This window comes from Bos grunniens, chromosome 7 (assembly GCF_055505025.1).
Source record: "Bos grunniens cultivar Pamir isolate PY7600 chromosome 7, Bosgru_T2T1.0, whole genome shotgun sequence".
Lineage (NCBI taxonomy): Eukaryota > Metazoa > Chordata > Mammalia > Artiodactyla > Bovidae > Bos > Bos grunniens.
Window position 1 is genome coordinate 88,422,215 of NC_141171.1, and position 15,443 is coordinate 88,437,657.

Consider the following 15,443-nt stretch of genomic DNA (forward strand, 5'->3'; position numbering starts at 1 on the left):
CTTGGTTTTTAAAGTCTATTAAGTAGGAATCATAATACACATCTCCCAGGGCCTTTTCACCTTACAGAAATGCAATCTCCATGAAATAATGTCTGAAAGATATGTTAAGGCTTTTAAAAATGCCACTACAATTATGATACATTTCTTCCTTTTCCTGGCTCAGTATGCCCAAATAAGGCTTGATCACAAATTTGCTTGCGAATGTGTAGTTCATTAAAAAAGTATCCATATGCATGGCTAAATTTAATAGACTTTACCTTTTACTTACAAAATTGTTAAATGTTCTTCGGAACATTGATTCTATTCCATTTCTTGAAATATCACAGAAACCTTCAGTTCAAAGAATGGATTTTCACACTTCCCCTTTTAACTTTTTTTTTTCTTCTAGATACCCGTGTGCCCTTTAATTTTAAAAAGATCTTTACCGGGGGTAGGGATGGGGGTGAAAAATACCGCCCTGCGTTTTTGGTGCCCACTTCTTTGTCTGGGGAATGGCAAGAAGGGGACTGGGATCCCGTACTCAAGAGCCCCTTTTAAAGACCCAGACCGGGGACGCCTCTGGTTTCAGCAGCTCCCTCCGCTGAGTTATTGATTGCAGGCAGCAGCAGTCCCTCAGGTTGATTTGTGTGGAAAGTGAATCCTCGCTGGATAGGCGTTCAGCAGAGGCGCCGCAGCCGCAAAGCCAGCCAATTATTGCCGGTCCTCCCCTCCAACCCCGCGCTCACTACCTACACACTCCTTGCTGTGTCAGTCTCCACTTCCCCTCTACCCACGATCCACCCCCCCTCCCCGCGCGGACGGAGCCGAGGGGGCGGTGGTGGGGGGGCTCCCTCCCCGGGAGCGTTTCTAGAGCTCGGAGGCAGCTCGCAGGGGGTGAGTGCGCCACGTGCGAGCGCCCCGGGCGAGCAGGAGGCGGGCTCCGGCCCTTCTTGGGGCCTGCTGGGCCTGGGCGCGCGGATGGGGAGTTCGGCGGGGCATGCATCGGGTGGCGTCTAACAGCGGGGCCGTCCGGGCTGGGGTTGGCGGGGGTTGGGGAGGGGGGCAGGCAGAGGGCCGGTGGCTGGGCGAGGAGGCCACGTTTCGGGCTCCGGGAATGGAGGAGGACGCAGACGCTGGTGGGGTGGGTTTTGCAATCGAGGGGGGAGCGGTGGCGGCGTCAGCAGAGTTGCCCTGTTGGTCTGGGATGGGGACCTGGAGGTATTTACCCTGGGTGGGCGAGGGACAGCCCCGCAGACTTTTCGGGGCGCGCTCCGAGCCCGGCACTGGGCGAGCCAACCCACGCACGTGCACAAAGCGCTGGCACGCGGTCGGCTGCGCCCGCGGCCGGAGCGCTCCAACCCTGGGCGAGCCCGGGAGAGCGACCGCGTGGTGCGCGCCGGTCGGTTCCCGCGCCAGCCCCGCCTGCTTTCTCACCTGGCACGCAGACAGGAAAAGGACGGGGTCCCCGAGGTGGATTTTTTTTTTTTTTTTTTTAAGCTCACGTTCTCGGGGGTCCAAAGGACCGTTTTAAAAGATGAACAACCAACCATTGGCTTTAGCAGGGAAGCTGCCTCAGTGCATGCGTTCGCATCTTGGCCAGAGAAAGGCCACCAACTAGCTACAAGGAGAAATGGGATACGAGGGAGAAAACGCACACACAAAACCCCCTAAATGTTCTTCCCCCTTTCTTCTCGCTTTACTGGTTTGCACGTGAGAACCGTGCGGGGATCGCTTGGCTAATTATCATCACGAAATGGAAATACCTGTGCTGTGTTTTGATCTGTCCGTGGAGCTCTGGGAAGATAACGTGCTCCAAAGTCATGGTGGAATGCCTGGCTGTGTCGATCAAAGGTGTAGAATGTTTATCTTGTCACGCCCTTGAAGCTATAAGCCGCTATCAATATGGCAGCCCCGGGCGCATGGGGTTCTTTCAGTTAATTAAACTTATATAAAATTTAAAATCAGCTCTTCAGATACACTAGTCACATTTTGGGTGCTCACTAGTGGCTACCCTACTTGACTGCCAGAGGTTGACCGTTTCCATCAGTACCTAAAGTTCTGTTGGAATGTGCGGCTGTAGAGGTTTAAATGAATATGGGTAAAAGAAAGAACCTGCTTTATGACACAAGTCAGATTTTAGGACACTCTTGGCATTTGTGTTTCTTGGCACTAGTGTGAAAAGTTGTAAAGTCAGAGTTTCAGTATCTTCCTGCTGAAAGAGGTCTTAGGAAACACTTAACACAGTACTTTTTTACAGAGAAGGGAAGGTAGATGTGTGCCCCCAAATCATGACATCAATTTGGAAAGAAGATAAGGTCACCTGACAAGGTATAGTACACTTTCTGCCAGACCAGGCCCATTGCCTGGAGTTGGTGAGGCAAATTAACTCTACAGAATGGTGACCTGATGGAGGATTTTAGACACGAATACCCTTTACAAGAGCAAAATATTTCTAAGTATTGTTCCAAGAAGAAATTCCATTTAATAAAGAATAAAGTGTGTGAGAGTAAGTAGGGAATAACACTATCTCTCAAGCTAAAAATGTATTATTGGCAGTGTCATGGATTACATATAATGCTTTTTTAAAGAGACTAATTGGTATAACATTGTGATTAGTTGTACTTAAAAATTCTGAGGAAATGGAATTATCTTTTTAAAGTAATAGCTAAAAGCACTCTTAAGGTCAGGGAAGAAGGTATGATATAAAGTGAGAATTGTTAGCAAAGCATAATCTTTCTCAAATTCAATGAGGGTATTATCAAATACATTGATTATGTCTTAGACTCATATCACTAGCATGGCATTTGATTTGAAGTGTATGTAACATGAACAAAACCTAATTACAAATTACAGTATTTGAGAGATGAAAGACAAAACATCATACAGATTTAGAGGCAAAGCACAAACTTTCTAACTTCATTGCTTTGATTGGTTGGTTTTGCCATGATTATCCCCTATGTTTCTTACTGTTATTTCAGGGTGAAATGTTGGTATTAATTTTGGTCGTTTATGGTAATTAGCTTTTAAGTTAAGCTGACTCATTTGAAAAGACTCTGATGTTGGTAAAGATTGAAGGCAGGAGGAGAAAGGGATGACAGAGGATGAGATGGTTAGATGGCATCACCGACTCAATGGACATGAGTTTGAGTAAGCTCTGGGAGTTGGTGATAGACAAGGAGGCCTGGTGTGCTGTGGTTCATGGGGTCTCAAAGAGTTGGACACGACTGAACTGAAGGACCCCTAAGATTTCATATGAGTACTCATGAGTGATAGCTAATTTTTAAAAAATAACAAAATGTTTTTTAAAGCTTGAATTTCTCCTGAGCTGATGTGTATTTGAATTGTTGTCTGTCTTCTTTTATTAATTTACCATTTGCATGTGGTTCGTGGTAGAAAGCGTTCTTCCTAGTCTTCTGAAATCTGATAGCCTAAGAGAAAATCTTGTAAATTCCTGAAGTGCTTGCAGTGTGCTAGAAACTTCAACCTCTCCATGGCTGACTACTGAAAAGGCTAGTCTGGCTAGGGAGAATATATGTGACCAAAAGATAATTGGCTCTATCCTATGGGAACTGTATAGTTAATACACAACTTATTGAACTACCGTTTGTCTCAGTTTCCTCATGGATAAAATATAGAACAGAAAGTGCTACCCTCAAAACTTTGTTATGAGCATTCAGCAAGAAATTCAGTGTGAAGCACAGAGCTGGGAAAGTGGTCAACTACAGTAAAAGTTAGCCATTCTTATTCTCCAGCAAAGAATTTCTACTTCTCCACCACTGAGTTTCATTTTCACCCATACCGGGTAGTCGCACTAGAAAAAGTTGGAGAAGTAGGTTGTCATAAGGCTGAGGATTAGTTCTGGATAAGCTCTGTTTGTGAATTTTGCCTTCAAGAGATAGAGATCTCTTTAATCCTAAAAGTTCCTGACTCAGCGGCTGTAGGTGGCTTTATTTCCCTTTCACAGGCATCCTGAGAGAGGCTTCCTTATGCTTGTTAGCGGCTTGGTTGTTGAAAAGGCACTGGAAACTCCAAGTCCATCCTCTATTCACCCTGGTTGACCTTTTTATGCTCTTGTCAGCCAAGAAAACATTGATATCTTCGGTCTCCCACTAGCTTGAATTCTTCAGGGCAGAGCCTGCTCAGATTATCTCCTGAGGTCATTCCAAATGTCTGATGGCCATCTATGGCAGCAGGGCTGGGTGGAGGCCTGCCGGGAAGGAGGAGCCCGTGGAATGTCTAATGGTGCCTTCTGTTCAAGTAGAAGAACTACTCGAAGTAGTTCCCTGTTGGACTCATGATCAACTTTACAGCTATATCTAGGAGACTGTTTGCCACTTCTTGAAAAACAGAAACCATAGCATTTTGCATTTTTTGTTTGTTTAATAAAGTCCCACTTGGGATGTGTATGATTCCTATTGATGTCATGATAGGTATAAATATGGACTACAGGAAAAAAACAGACTGAAGATCATTAATAAACAGTTTATATCTGGTATTCATGTTAGCTGTCCTCATCAAGAACACCAAGTTAAGGGGAAAGATTCTTGAAAGGACAGAATAAAGCTACCACAGTACCTTGTTTCTTCTCTCTAGATAATTTTCACCTTGTTTCCTCTCTCTAGATAATTTTCTGAATGATGGTTTTTTACTTAGCTGAAAACTTAAAAAATTATTTCTAAAATATTTCATTTATAAGCTAAATTTTCAAACCAAACCAAACAATATAAAATTGTATTTTTTTCAAGAAGGCAAGATCATGCATAGATATATATGTTTGCAATACTCACTAGATTTAAAAACAAAAAGATACATATTAAATCTATATTTCAGTTTACTAGAGAATTAATTTGCGTTATTTGGGTTGCAGTCTCTATTTTGGCATATGATGAGAACTGAAAGTAAAATGCAATAAAACTTTTAAATTTAAGTTAGTGATTAAAACCAGTTTGTTTTTAGCAGTGGATACTAGTTCACTGGGGCTCACTAGTTCCCTGGTGGCTCAGTGGTAAAGAATCTGTCTGCCAGTGCAAGAGACACGTGTTCAATCCCTGGGTCTGGAAGATGCTCTGGAGGAGGAAATGGCAACCCACTCCAGTATTCTTGGCTAGGAAATCTCATGCACATAGGAGCCTGACAGGCTACAGAGTCGCAGAAAGAGTCAGACATGACTTAGTCACTAAATAACAACAACTAGTTCATTAAGTCAAAGATCCAAACCAAAGAGGTCTAATATCTTATTGAAAAATTTTAAAATGAATTTGTAGCTAAATATTTCTATATCAATAATATTCAGATTTGTAATACAAATGTATTTGTAGTATATGTACAAAAATATTACTATCTGTTTAGAATGTGGGTGGGGCTTCCCTGATAGCTCAGTTGGTAAAGAATCTGCCCATAATGCAGGAGACCCTGGTTCAATCTCTGGGTTGGGAAGATCCCCTGGAGAAGGGAAAGGCTACCCACTTCAGTATTCTGGCCTGGAGAATTCCATGGACTGTGTAGTCCATAGAGTCTCGAAGAGTCGGACACAACTGAGCGACTTTCACTTAGAATGTGGATTGAAATAAGTTCACAGTGCATAATGACCATTCACTACTTATCAGTGTTGGATCAATACTCAATTAACTCCTTTATAAACTTTTTCTTTTTATCTAAATAACAGTCTCTTAGAAGGTACTACTCTTCTCCCATTTTATACATGTTTAAAACTGAAGCTTAGAGAGGTAATGCTACCTGCCCCAAGTCACATAACTCTTAAGTGCCAGACAAAGGACGTGAAACTATGTTGGTTTGTTTCCAATAGATGTCCTTCTATTATAAGCCCAATAGGGCTTCCCTAGTGGCTCAGACAGTAAAGCGTCTATCTGCAATGCAGGAGACACGGGTTCGATCCCTGGGTTGGGAAGATCCCCTGGAGAAGGAAATGGCAGCCCACTCCAGTATTCTTGCCTGGAAAATCCCATGGACTGCGGAGCCTGGTAGGTTACCGTCCATGGGGTAGCAAAGAGTCGGACACAACTGAGCGACTTCACTTTCACTTTCACAGTGCTTACTGCATCATTATACTCATAAACCTTTGCTCACTTATAGGGATGATGAGAGCAGGGCATGATATAATTGACACTTTTTCCCAACCAGAAAATATTTTACAAATATGTATCTAACCCTGTGTCATCCTCTTCAAGATAGATGCCTTAGGAGGTTATTTGCTTATTTCAGTGATGAAGGCTCAACAGAAATATCCTTAGGAATTTGCTCTGTAGTCTTAACAGTCTGATTGTTAGCAAATCATTATCATTAAGGACGAATTTGTTGCTGAAACTAAATCCAAACCAAATGTAATGAACAAGGTGCTTGATAGAAACTATGATATGATTATAAAGCACCAGATTATTTGATATATGATATTGGTGTCCTAAATTGACACTAATCACAGATACAAAAGGGAAATTTCAAGGGTGTCCCTTATATAAATGTGGTATAGCCTTTAAGGAGACATTTTGGTGAGTAACACTCATGAAAGATGTGATCATTTTTTAAAAAGTCAGCTTCACTAATGAAAAGTTGTGCATCAATGTATGAACATTATGGGAAATACCTTTTCGGAGAATGTATGACAGGAAAGGGTAAATCAGAGACCCTGGGTTAGAATCCAGGCTCAGACACTGAGTAACCATCTGACCTTAATTTTCTAAATGTCCTCATTGTAAAATGGGGAAAGTGATGGGAACTTCCTGGATGGGAAGAGGGAATTTTGCTGACAAGAGTACATGAAATTGTATTTCTGTAACCACTTAGTGCTTGGCATACAGAAAATGCTCAATAAATGTTAGCTATTGTTGTACTGTTCACTTTCAAGGGCTATCCATATTCCTGAAAAACATCTCAGTGTCTGTTATCTTAAAATTTTAGAAGACCACTTCTTTTCTATCAGCTTCCATGTTTCAAAGCAGTTTTATTTCATATTAGAGCATTCACATTTGAAATAAATATAGAACCTATTTGGGCTTCCCAGGTGGCGCTTCCAATGCAGAGACATAAGAGATGCAGGCTTCAGTCTCTGGGTGGGAAAGATCCCATGGAGGAGGGCATGGCAACCCCCACCACTATTCTTGCCTGGAGAATCCCATGGACAGGGGAGACTGACAGGCTACAGTCCATGGGGTCAGAAAGAGTTCAACACAGCTGAAGTGACTTAGCACACATGCATAAAACATATTTATGACCATATGTTGATCAAGCCAATATACATTATATCAAGAAGTCTTATGTTTTGGGATGACCAATTTATATTATCCTCATCAGTGTTCCATGTAATATTCTTCTTGGAGACTTTTATTTTGTATTCATACTTGACTTTAGCAGACTTATGGAGATAGTTATATATCCATTTGCCCAGAGTAAAGCTACATCGGGCTTCCCTCATAGCTTAGTTGGTAAAGAACCTGCCTGCAATACAGGAGACCTGGGTTCAATTCCTAGGTCAGGAAGATCCCCTGGAGAAGGAAATGGCAATCCACTCCAGTATTCTTGCCTGGAAAATCCCATGGGCAGAGGAGCCTGGCGGGCTACAGTCGATGAGGTCGCAAGAGTTGGACATGACTTAGCAACTAAACCACCACCACTACCACCACCACCAAGGCTACATCAGAATAATCAGACATCTTCTAAACTGCTTATTGATGACATGATCTTACTCTGCAATTTAAGGAAACTTAGCATAAATATGTAGAATATTATGCTGTTAAGTATAGCATACTCTTGCCTGGAAAATCCCATGGACGGAGGAGCCTGGTAGGCTGCAGTCCATGGGGTCGCTAAAAGTCGGATACGACTGAGCGACTTCACTTTCACTTTTCTCTTTTCATGCACCGGAGAAGGAAATGGCAATCCACTCCAGTATTCTTGCCTGGAGAATCCCAGGGACGACGGAGCCTGGTGAGCTGCCATCTATGGGGTCGCACAGAGTTGGACACGACTGAAGTGACTTAGCATAGCATAGCATAGCAATATTACTATATTTATTATAGATATGCTTCCTGTTCAAGCTGAATTTTTAAGTCCTTTCAGATCAATACTCTCTGCGTGGTGTAGGCAATTGGTGAGGCAGCTGAGACTTGTTTCTGTCTCCCTGCTTCCCTCTACTCACCTTCAGTCTGTCCTCCTTTGCCCTCTGGCATGCTCCGCTCACCCAGCAGCACTGCTTAAAATCAATAATAGCTCTTTATTGAGCGCCCCTATCTCCTCATGGCCTCTCCCTGTGGTGACCCACGAGGTCCTTTCCTTTCCTCAGAAGCCTCCGGGATTCTCCTGGCCTCTGTTCTACCAGAGGAGCCAGGCACTCCAACCCCACTCCCTCGGTGACACAGTAACAATGCGTTGCTACTCCTTTCAATGAACTTCTCTTCCAGAGTTTTCTGCAAAGGGTTCAAAATCCAAAGGAGTATCCGTGATGACTGAGATTCCACAGATGCCCTGCCGTGTTGGTCTGGAGTGCTTTGGGGAGGAGACTCTGAGAACGTCTCCCGTTTGTTTGCTGACAGAGACGTGTCCTGGGTGCAGATCAGTGGGCAGCCTGGCTCTCGAGGAGGAAATTTTACCGTTTTTGAAAAGGTTGGAATTGAAAAACACGTTGTCTGTCAGCAGAATATCTTGATGCTTGAGAATTTGCCTGCTTACTATTTAAAATAAAAAAACAGCACTCTGTGGTTCCTGCTGCTCCGCTCACCTCTTTTGTCCCCTCTTTGCACACGGTTGCTGCGTGTGCCGTGGCCACAGCCTACTCTGTGGTTCCTCGGTCTCACCCTGTGCGCACTCCCTTTTGTTCCCACTCCAACAGCTCCCAGAGATGTAATTAGTGAGTATTCTTCCAGGAACATCTTGAAGGAGATATAAGAACTCCGTGTTAAGAATCGTGCTGCTTCCTGGATGAAGGGAAGAATTTGGTAGGGTTGGGGAGAGGTACAAGTTTGGAGGGGAAAATGCATTCTGCCCTTTCTCTCCTCTACAAAATCCCTGATAAAGCCTCTTTCTATGTGCAGAGGTGGGGCACGTAAATTAAATATTTCTCAACCTTGTATAGCACTAAACCTGTAAACATGGAACATCCATATCAAATCACATCACTTTATTCAGAAACAAAATATTCTAAGTAAAAGATTTTAACACTACTTAAAGTGGGGCACTAAGAAATATTCTGGAAGAAGGCAATGGCACCCCACTCCAGTACTCTTGCCTGGAAAATCCCATGGATGGAGGAGCCTGGTAGGCTGCAGTCCACGAGGTCGCTAAGAGTCGGACACGACTGAGCGACTTCACTTTCACTTTTCACTTTCATGCATTGGAGAAGGAAATGGCAACCCACTCCAGTGTTCTTGCCTGGAGAATCCCAGGGACGGGGGAGCCTGGTGGGTGCCGTCTATGGGGTCGCACAGGGTCAGACACGACTGAAGCAACTTAGCAGCAGCAGCAAGAAACATTCTACAATTTTTGTATTCCTTTTGGCTCCTTTAAGAATGACTAAATAGCCAATCGATAGATATACTCCCATTTTTAAAATTTCCTTCCCTTTCTCTCTTTCCTTTTGTCTTTCCTTCATCTTTTCTGCTCCATCTTTTTATTGTCAGCTGTTTGTTTTTTATTTTCAGTTGTAAACTCAGTAAAGCGTCCTACCATGGCTGGCTATTAATCAGGTTTTTTTCATTGCTTTGGAAAACTGCATTTTTTGTTTCAGAACCATAGGATTTCATTAATAATATTTTCTATTTATCTGAATCACTCCAAAATAAAATACTGCTAACAAAGCTGCATATTTCCTAAACAACCTGTGATGTATACGATAGGCAATATGGTCATAGAAGAATTTCTATGATTATTTTTATTAATCACTATAATTGCTCTTTGATTACAATGATGATTAACTCACAGCAAATAAATCACATGCTTATGTTGTTTATCTAGTATTTGTGTTCATCCATCCACACGTCCTCACCTCACTCTTATGTAGCTGTGAGGTTCTGGTTGGTGTAGCCGATGGCAAAAAAAATGACTCACACACGGGAGAATAGAGCTTGTGGTTTCCTTACGTTATAGCTAGGCTGTAAACTGTTAAACTTCCTAGGTCAGTGGTGATTAACTGAATATTCCAAAACTTGAATGTCTGTGCCTACACATTTATAATAACCACTGTCTGTGCTGTTTATGACTTTCCTGAAGAGTTAGTTCAAGCCATTTTTCATATTTCAAGCTATACTATCAAGTGCCTGAAACTTAAGTAGAACTTGAGACTGACTTTTGCCTTATTCGCTAGTAGTGGGTAAATTTCATCATTTGCCAATGCACATAAAAATAATTAAACTTTTAAGCACAATTGTATCAGATAGTAAATAACAATGTGCGTGTAACATCTGTTTCCATGGGTTCACTTTGATCATTCAGGTCTTGAGATCCCTAAGTTCTAGTTTTCCTGCTACCATAGAGCAGGAGAATTGACCCTCTTTAAGAAGAGAAGGCTGTGGTAAGGACTGAACAATTTAGTACAGAGAACAGCTTAGCAGAATGCCCAGATTTCTGGGCCCTACTTCAGGCCCACAAGGCCTCAATCACAGGAATCAGCATTTTAACTAGCTCCTCCAGTATTATGTACATTTTGTTTGCAATCTACTGCTTGAATGTGCATGCGTGCTCAGTCGTGTCTGACTCTTTGTGACCCCATGGGCTGTAGCCCTCCAGGCTCCTCTGTCCATGAAATTTTCCAGGCAAGAATATTTGGAGTGGGTTGCCATTTCCTTCTCCAGGGACTGCTTGAATGTAGGGGTGAGCATAAAATCTGCAAGGACCTAATCCTATAATCTTACCTTTTCTCTATTATTCCTTCCTGGCCTCCCAACTTAAACTTTATGAAACTTTCCAAGTTAGTGAATGCCTTTCAAAATAGTAAGAATGAGAGTTCAAAATGGTACAGATTTTTTCCATCACCTGTCTTGGTTCATATTATAAACAAATGAAAAAAACATGCCACATGTATTCTACCCATGGTAGTCAGAAAATTGGTTGAGCCATTCAGTTCAGTTCAGTTCAGTTGCTCAGTTGTGTCCGACTCTTTGCGACCCCATAAATCGCAGCACGCCAGGCCTTCCTGTCCATCACCAACTCCCGGAGTTCACTCAAACTCACGTCCATCCAGTCTGTGATGCCATCCAGCCATCTCATCCTCTGTCGTCCCCTTCTCCTCCTGCCCCCAGTCCCTCCCAGCATCAGAGTCTTTTCCAGTGAGTCAACTCTTCGCATGAGGTGGCCAAAGTACTGGAGTTTCAGCTTTAGCATCATTCCTTCCAAAGAACACCCAGGGACTGATCTCCTTTAGAATGGACTGAACCATATGTAGACCTAATTTTCCTAATTTTCTGTACACTTCTTCATCTTTACTTATCAAAGGGGAAGTGCTTATTTTTCTTGGGTGGAATATGTTCTTGGGATCCCAGAATCTCAGCAAAACCGGTAAAATGAGTTCTGGCTCCAGGAACCTCTACCTTTAGTGACAACTGGCTGGCAAACACATGCCTGCTTCAGTGACCACCAGCTGCTGTAAGCCCAGATTCCCTACGCCCAGGGCTAGCGTTGTTCTTGATCATGTAAGAAATGTGACTTTTTCTGAGAGAAGCTTTCAATCAATACAAATGTCCCTTACTTCCTCCTAATTACCTCTGTCTGCCGAGCCATCAGGAGAAACCTTTACAACATGGGCTTCCGAGGCCACACAGGGATCCACATTCCCAGGCTTTTAACCTCTCTCCATACCCAGCTGCTGCCATTAGCCTCTCTTAGACACAGATATTTTTAACACTTCGGATTGGGGGGGAGCCTCTACCACGCCTGTTTTTTGTACCAGTGTTTTTCTGACACAAACAGACATATTCATGTGCTGGCTTACATTTTTTTTTTTCCATTAAAAAAATGTCTCCCTATTGTATAGCACAGGGAACTATATTCAGTTTCTTGTTATAACCTATAATGGAAAAGAATCTTTCAGATTCTTTTTCAAAGAATATACATATATGTATATATATGTATGTATAACTGAATCACTTTGCTTACACTTGTAATTAACAGAACATTGTAAAGTCAACTATACTTCAATTAAAAAAAAAGAATAGGAAAAAAAGGGTCCCATTTTATAAAACTGTAAACGTTAAGTGAACATTAAGTCCTTTGTGTCAACTCAGGCCTATAGAACACACTGAAAAATTCAAAGCTATCTGTGATAATATCATCCCTGGGTAAGACCTTGCATGTTTTGTTACCAGAGTACCCAAGTGGGAAAAATATAGCCAACTGAACAGTAGTGTATTACAAAGTGATTTTGTTTTGTCTGCTGATTTCATAAGTTAATATTGGTGTTTTAATTATTTGGAATGCTGAAATTGTGGGCTACTTACAGCAATAGGGAGAGGGCAGGGCAAGCCATTGCCGACAGGAATCCACCAATATGGCCTAGAATCCTTTTGGGATGTGTAGCAGAGGAAACCCCTTCTGTTTAAAAACTAAAACTTCCTTTCCTGCGATTTACACATAGCCCAGCGAAGAGTCTCATCCATTCCAATTACAAAATTACTAAGCAGTGAAACAGAGACAGCTCAGCTACCTGCTTCTACTCTGGGTGGACAACAGTCTTCAGCTCTAAGGAGAAAACATTTATGATTCTTAAAAGCAGACGAGGGACAATCTATCACCCTCACTAACAGCCCTTTGAGATGCAGGGGAATGATTGAATTCATTTGAAAGTCTAGTGATTTTGCATATTTTGCTTTGACACCCTTGTCTTTCCCAATTCTTAGGAATGGATATTATTTACTGATTATTTTGCTTGCAATTGATTTGCATACTGTTATTGCCTATTGTTAAATGGTTTGCTGATTAATGACTAATGTTGATTTGGACCAAATGTAATAGAATAAGCAGATTCATTTGTAAATTTAGATATATAATTTAGTTGCTAAATGGTATCATAGAGCTGTTGGAGATTATTTTAGACTAATTCCTTGCAGGAAAACCCTGTCCACAGTTTCCTCCCATATCTGATATCAATGTTTTAAGTACCCCCCCCACCCCCAACTCCTTTTACAAAAAATTCATTTCCGTGTTTGGATTTTAAAGCAGATGCTTCTCAGAGGCAAATATTTCTTCAAAGCCCAGGGTTAACATAAATTATTTTACATTTAGAATATGGTAGATATATTCTAAACAATTTCTATTCTGAAGGGTCAGAAAACATTTGACTATATCCTCATGTCTGTGAATCAGTGTATTGTGCAGCATTATAAAAACTCATAGAAATATTACTTTTTATTAATATAATTATATGAATAAATACAAAACACTCATGTTAATACAGGATTATTGAGTTATAGAATTTCTTAGCTGTTAGAAAACACTTGCTGATGAGGCCTCTTGGGTCCAGAGAAGTTTAGTAATTAACACACATATACACACACCAGCTAGTCAGTTGTTGAGTCAGTTATGTGAACCGTTTAATATATTCTTCTCATGAGTATTCTATTATACAAATGCTTATACTTTGGTATATTTGGTATTTTTAATTATCCCCTAATATATAAGAAATTTTCAACCTGAACTTTTCATTTCTACATTCACCTTCTCAACATTTATGCTGCCATTGATTATATTTTACTTCTGCTTTTTCATAAGCACCATAAACATTTTCAGTTTAGAAATCAATTTAAATAATAAAGAGAATCTAAAAAAGAATTTATACCATAGATATTTTAATGTGTTTATGCTATTTTATTAAACTACATTTTAATATGCTCTGATAAAACTGTATCTCTTGAGTAAGGTATTAATTTGGTAACTGAAAATGGTTCTCCAAAGGAATGTAAATCACATTAATTTTTCATGTATACTTTTTAAACTTATAGTTTGACAGTCCACATGTTTAAGTCTAACAGAAGAAAACAAAAATCACTGGATATGAAGTTATGAGACAGACCCAAGTCTACATCTACATCCTCATGGTTGGTGACCTTGGATAAATTTCATTTTTGTGCTTCTGTTTCATTTTCTTTAAAATGAGTAGTTGAAAGCTTCAAAGACTCAAAGATTTCATGAACTTAAAAGAAGACTGATTGAAAGAAATGCGTGGCCATTATTACCTCGCTGCTCAGTTTATTCATGGACACATACTTGTTACATACATCTGAAGTTTCCTTAAGGAAATGAACTCTGTGGATGTGATACTTGGCCATTGAGAGAAGTGGAATAAATAAGAAAAAGAAGGGGGAACAAGTTAGTGACAAAGGAGCCGTGGTAAGCAATTAAAATGATTCCTCTTTTACTTCTTTATATCTACAGTCTAGTTATTCCTATTGGAAAACCTACTGGCACCAGGTAATATCAACAGGGATGAGTAATATGTAATTTTTATCTTTACTGGGTTACATTTGGCCCACAGACAGTTGACAGCTGTCAGTCAGGTGGCTGGTCAATGCGGAGATACATATAAAGCTGCCAAAGTATTTTTGTTTCTTTAAATACTTCCAAGTAAACCATTTTAGCTGGAAACTTCTTTGTCCTGTAATTAAATAGATTGATATTCGGAATATGACTTATTGAAGTTATTTGCTTGGAGAACCAAGATTTTCCCTATGACCATATAAGGTAAACAAAATGTTTTTCAAATGTCTTTCTGAAAGGGGAAAATAATTATTTTTTCTCCACTAAAAACTGTCCTTAAGATACAAAGATATATTGCAAATAATGCTTAAAGTGCATGTATTTTAAAATTAAAGTTTTAGGGCATATATGAGTCATTGCAACTTTAAGCCAAGTTTCTAAGACTGATTAAAAGAAACCATCCCCATACATTGTGGGGAGTTGGCATAGGTATTTTTCTGACATGAAAGTTGAAGGTTTATCAGAAAGGACAAACATGTAGTTGCATGTTGAACTAGGAGTTAAAACTTTTTCTTATAATTAAAAGAATTTATCATAGAATTTTAGATTAAGCCAATAACTTAGGGCAGGGTTAAAATGATAAATTTTAGTTATGTAGAAATATTTGGGCTATTCCTAACAATGTTTCTCATAGGTTGAGTCACACTTAAATAATTCACTGAAGTCATAAAAAATAATTTGGAAGAAGTTTTTGTGTTGCTTGTACTTAGTGTTAATGACAAATATTATAATTATAGCCAATTGTATTGCATATAAAAGTTTAATAAATACAATTCTGAAGTTGACTTAAAAATATATGTTCAGTTTTGCAGTAGTCATCTTTCAAATTGAATCCTTTCTTTCAAATATAGGATTTAACAGAGCAGATTAAAAAACAATGATCAAGTGCATGGAGTGCATATTCATTCTTTAAGAGGCTAATGAAGTCATCTAAAATTTTCAGTGACCACGGTTACTCAGGTGCCAAAATCAATATGATGAAGTTGATA

The 15,443-nt window shown here is 40.5% G+C and overlaps 2 protein-coding genes across 50 annotated transcripts in view; one reads left to right on the plus strand and one right to left on the minus strand.

Moving 5' to 3' along the window:
- Positions 1–15,443, minus strand: part of MEF2C (myocyte enhancer factor 2C) — a 179,155-nt gene that overhangs the window by 161,907 nt on the left and 1,805 nt on the right. For 2 of the 30 annotated variants that reach the window (XM_086412999.1, XM_086412966.1), the window contains exon 1: positions 1,743–2,015. The exons of 12 other annotated variants lie outside the window; for them this stretch is intronic. The gene's annotated coding sequence lies outside the window, so the exon portion shown is untranslated. Of the gene's footprint in view, positions 1–257; positions 860–1,205; positions 1,660–1,742; positions 2,016–15,443 lie in introns of those variants that run through there. 16 more of the 30 variants (XM_086412998.1, XM_086412965.1, XM_086413000.1 and 13 more) reach the window with 11 other exon arrangements.
- Positions 655–15,443, plus strand: part of LOC147369943 (uncharacterized) — a 172,589-nt gene continuing 157,800 nt past the window's right edge. For 8 of the 20 annotated variants that reach the window (XR_015168133.1, XR_015168138.1, XR_015168139.1 and 5 more), the window contains exons 1-2: positions 734–873; positions 13,920–14,307. The gene's annotated coding sequence lies outside the window, so the exon portion shown is untranslated. Of the gene's footprint in view, positions 874–8,393; positions 8,596–13,919; positions 14,308–14,468; positions 14,659–15,443 lie in introns of those variants that run through there. The other 12 variants (XR_015168142.1, XR_015168153.1, XR_015168145.1 and 9 more) reach the window with 6 other exon arrangements.